The sequence below is a fragment of the Pelodiscus sinensis genome, chromosome 1, assembly GCF_052426305.1.
Source record: "Pelodiscus sinensis isolate ZL-2025 chromosome 1, ASM5242630v1, whole genome shotgun sequence".
Classification (NCBI taxonomy): Eukaryota; Metazoa; Chordata; order Testudines; family Trionychidae; genus Pelodiscus; species Pelodiscus sinensis.
In genome coordinates, this window is record NC_143052.1 from 291,297,289 (window position 1) to 291,302,363 (window position 5,075).

Below are 5,075 nucleotides of genomic sequence, written 5' to 3' on the forward strand. Positions count from 1 at the left end.
CTACATTTGTTCCATTATTCTACACACTAGTGGCCAAGTCCTTTAGCCCTTGCCTAGGGAAGTTGTGGAATCTCCATCACTGGAGATATTTGAGAGTAGGTTGGATAGACATCTATCAGAGATGAGCTGGATGATGCTTAGTCCTGCCATGAGGGCAGGGGACTGGACTCAATTACCTCTCAAGATCCCTTCCAGTTCTAGTGTTTTATTATTCTACTCAGGTGAATCTCTCAGTACATCTGTTTTTCTTCCACATAGGTGTCTATCAAGTGTTACTAGATTTAAATTCTTTGGAGTTACGCCAGTTAAAAACTGTTGTGAGATGAGAAATCAGGCTGACTGGAAGGTTTGCCTGAGTAAGAACTAATTAAAAACTCAGGACCCCAGGAAAACTTGTCACGTTGTAGCCATTTAGGAAATATATTTTCACAGCAGGATGGTTCCAGGATTTTCCTTTGATTAGCAATCTTCCGGAAGCTGCTTGAAAAGAAAATTCTTCTCTTCCCAAAGCAATAGGAGTGACTCAAGAGCAGATTTAGATTGGCATCACGAGGTTCTTCACATCCCTTTGTCAGAAAATCCTTTCTGAACCCCCAAACATATTTAATGAAGTGAGGATTGTTCTGTAAGTGCTAAACGTCCACCTTGAAGAACCATAGTCCTAGTGTTGCCCACTAGGACAGCAGAAGATCATTTTCATATGGGGGAAAGAGGGAGGTGGAAGAGGGAGGCTTTGCATATGCACAAATGGCAGTTAGGTGACTAACCACAAGTGACTTGGGCAGTTAACTACCCATTTGTGCCTTTGAAAATCCTCCCCCCCTCCAAAAAAATGCTAAGCTGGCATTTCAAAGAGGCCTAAAGCAGGTAGCATCCATCTCCCTTAAACCACTTTCCAAATCTGAGCCCCCTAATTATGGTCTCAAAATGCAGTTTTTAAGAAAGACCATAGGAGAAAAGCCAAGATGTTGATCAAGGGGCTGAACCATCATTTTGTTCTTCTTTTCATTACAGTTTCAAACATGGGTTATGTCTACACTCGCGGCTTCTTGCGCAAGTAATATGCAAATGAGTCTAAGTGTGGAATATTGCCGAGCCTCATTTGCATACCTAATGCGCCACCAATGTTTTCAGAAGAGGCTCTTGCACAAGAAGGAGCATCTACACTGCCCCTTCTTGTGCAAGAAAAACCCTCTTGCACAATGCCGTTACACCTATTACTTTTCAGGAAGAACGGCATTGCGCAAGAGGGTTTTTCTTGTGCAAGAAGGGGCAGTGTAGACAGCTCCTTCTTGCGCAAGAGCCTCTTCTGCAAAAATGGCGGCTCATTAGATATGCAAATGAGGCTCAGCGATCTTCCCCGCTTAGCCTCATTTGCATAGCTCTGGCACAAGATCTCGCCAGTGTAGACATAGCCATGGTTGGAGACTGCAAGTAAATTATCTTTGCCTGGACATATGGATGGAATAATACTAGGAGTATATTTCTTTTTGCTGTCTTTCCTAGACCCTTTATATTCCTATCCAGAGCAGCGCTGCTACACTCGCTACAGCTATGTCTACACTATGAGATTATTTCAAAATAAGTTATTTGGAAATAATAACTCCCAAAGTAACTATTTCAAAGTAAGCTTATTCCCCAAGGAAAGAAGTTGTTGTTATTTCAAAATAACAAGCGTGGTAGTGTGGACGCTCTGCCTGTTATTTCAAAATAACTCCCCAGTGTAGACAAGCCCTACCTGTGCTCTGTCAGTGTACAGTGTTATCCAGTAAGCAACAGATTTTCAAAGGCACAAGGGAGAGTGAGGTGTTCAGCTACTACAGAAAGTCAGTGGCCATTTGCATGCCTTTGAAAAATCTGCTATCCAAAAAACCAACAACCCCCAGCTATTTTAATAGGTTAGGGACAATTTTCAGCTCCTACATCTACTATTAGCCACTACATAAAAGTGGCCTGATTTTTCAAAGCTGCTAAGCACATCATGTGACTGTTACTTGTATTACACAGAGTAGCACCTAGAGCTCAGGGCCCCATTGTGCACTGACTATACAAACAAATGTGAAGGGAAAGTACCTGCCAAGAGGAGGTTACACTCCAAACAGGCAAGACAGATAATTAGCAGGAGGAGGAACAGAGGTACAGCAAAGTGAAGGTGACTTGCTTAGCCTCACACAGCTGATAATGCTTGTCTCTACCAATAATAGCATCTCGCTCTTACATAACATGGATGACTTGTAGATTCTAAAACACTTTACAAAGGAGGTCACAGTATCACTGCTCCCATTTTACAGCTGAGGAAACTGAGGCACAGAGCAGCAAAGAGATTTCCCCAAGGTCTCCCAGCAGGACAGTGGCAGAGTCCAGGTCTCCCACATATCAGTCCAGGACCCTCTCCACTAAGTCACACTGTTGCTTGCATTGACTTCCACGAATGTTAAACTATTTGTAATCAGTGGCCTAAAAATGGATAAGGGCCTCTTACCTTAGGAACCCAGCGTTGAAAGTTTTGTCCTATTTTTTTGCCTCACAAAATTTTTCTTCTGGGCATTTTCAAATCAGTTTCCTGTCCTTGATCAGAGACCAAAAGTCCCTTGCCTCTTTCCTCACCTGTCCCATTCCTAAATAAATTGATTCCTCTACGTTATATAAGATGAGCTGGTCAAGATTTGAATTACATGTGCACATATGTTTTTCCCTGTTTGCCTTAATACAAAATTAACACATGTCGTAAAGCTTTCAGCTGCATGAGAGTACACACAGCACAATTATTATATGCAAAGAACAATGTGTGCCTTACCAATCTCCCAATTTGGGGTCAGCGATGCTGTGCAAAAGGAAGCAGGTAGCTTCATGTACGGCAGCTAGAGCTGTCAATTACTGGCACAGGGATGTTTTCAAGGCCCATGCATCTACCTCCTGTTCCAGAATGTTGTGCTGTCTACAAAGGCAGATGGAAAATCATACCCTTTCAAAGTTTCATCTTCTTTTTTTCTAATTGTGAACTATCCCCTTTTTGCCTGATTCAGCCTTGCTGTCTATCCTGCATGTAGCACAGTGCTTTGACTCTACCTGAGCGGTGCAAGTCAGGTGGCTGGGCTCAGTCTCATGGAGCAGAAGAAACAAAAGGCCTGTTCCTTCTCCTAAGCAAGACAAGGTTGGCCTCCTAGCTAAAAGGCAGAATTGCCATTCCTAATCCCAAGGAGGAACAGCTCAAGCAGGAAAGATGGATTATCTACAATGGCCACAGCATCTGGGATGCGGAATGTTTCCACTCCAGGCTGCTCAGGGCTCTTAGGTTCCAGCTTTGTACAGATACTAAATGAAGGTTTTCAGAAAGCATCAGCAAGTTGGAGGAAACTAACAGATTAATGTGTGCGGGTCAATGTTTGATTCTGGTCCTGCAGTCACTTGTCAAGACTTGCTGTCACTGCAGTTGGGATCTAGGAAAAGAGGTACTGAAAAACTGCACATGACTGGACTTCAAATTAGTGACAGTGGAGGAGCAATACTACACCCATCCAAAGAAACTGTGTTATCTGAACACATGACAGACAGTGGTTCTTGGCTCACTGAGTTGCACTGTAATTGGTGTTTGCATAGATCTCAGGACAAGGATTCACATCATACTGGCCAAAGTAACAAAAGAAAGAAAATGGTAGCATAATCTTAAGGCTGGCCTGTGCTGAAAGTTCTGTGTAATCCACACGGTTGCTGGGAGTAGTGTACTGTTCCATGTTGTGGCACTTAAGAGAGAAGGAGAATAAGTTGCCCTATGGTAGAAGAATAGGGTTGCCAGATGGTTTCAGAGAAAATACTGAACAAAAACACTCCCCAAACCCACCACCACCGTGACTCCTTTAATAATCGTGGGGTGAGGCTTTTTGGCCCTAACAGGCTGCCGGCAGCCACCCGCCATCTTGCCTCCTGCCCCGGGCCCCACAGCTCCCCGGAAAGTACTAAGGTTGCCAGGCTGTCTCCATATTAAGCTGGCCAGTCCAGGATTTTTGCCTCCTGGCTGGGAAAAAATCAGAAAGTACCGGACATATTAGGTGTCCAGTATTTTCTGAATTTTTTACCGGACAGGAGGTGAAAATAACAGACTGTCCAGTTCAATACCTGATCCCTGGCAACCCTGTAGGAGCGCCTCAGGCCCGGGGGCTGGATGCAGCCTCTGGCTCATTTGGATCTGGCACCAGAGGTTCAGGGCTCCCTTTCGGCATTGGGGAGCCCATGCTGGCACTCCAACCAGTGTACCCTCTAAGCTGCGCAGCAGCACAGCTTCACAGCCCCGCCCAGTCAGTCAACTCAGAGCAAGGAACCCTGAGCCTCAGACTTGACAGGGCTGGTTAATCACCTGTGAAGCTGTGCTGCTGCCCAGCTTAGAGGGAACATTGGCTCCAGCCCCCGCCTGCCACCATGGGGCTAGAGCCCACAAAATCAACTAGTCTGAGCCGCCCTATGGGAAAATGGGAAGTGTCTTTTCTCTTTCTCGGTGAAGGTTGTGAGGTTAGGTTTTCTGGGGGGGATTTTTTTGTGGCTTCACTTGTATGCGGTCCCTGACTGACTTTTCTGTGGGTCGGCTGCCCTCAATCCTAAAAAGGTTCCCCGCCCCTGCTCTATGGACTTAGCTGAGAGCTATTTGGCTTTTAGCTCAAGTTGGAGAGGCTTATGCACTAAGCTCCAGAAGTCCCAGGTTTGGTTCTGCCTGTCGGCATTACATTTGTGCCAGTATTGAGACACATCTGCACCCTCTCCCCCCAGTGCAGCTGCACTGCCATGGATTAGCTCAGCCTGATTTCAAACCACATCAGTGCAAGCTCCAGGTACCTCACTTCTAGGATGGAGTGCAATGTCGATTTTGATACTAATTCACCCAGTGAAAACAGGTTCTCAATCTCAGCTATGAAGAGCCGCAAAGCTGGCTGCAGTCACAAGGCATTTTAAACTGGACCCACTAGCCTCCATGTGCAGCAGCATCCTTAGACAATAGACTCACCACACAGAGGGTGAGTCTAGACTATACCTCTCTGTCGACAGAGAGATGTAGATTAGGCACATTGAAATTGCTAATGAAG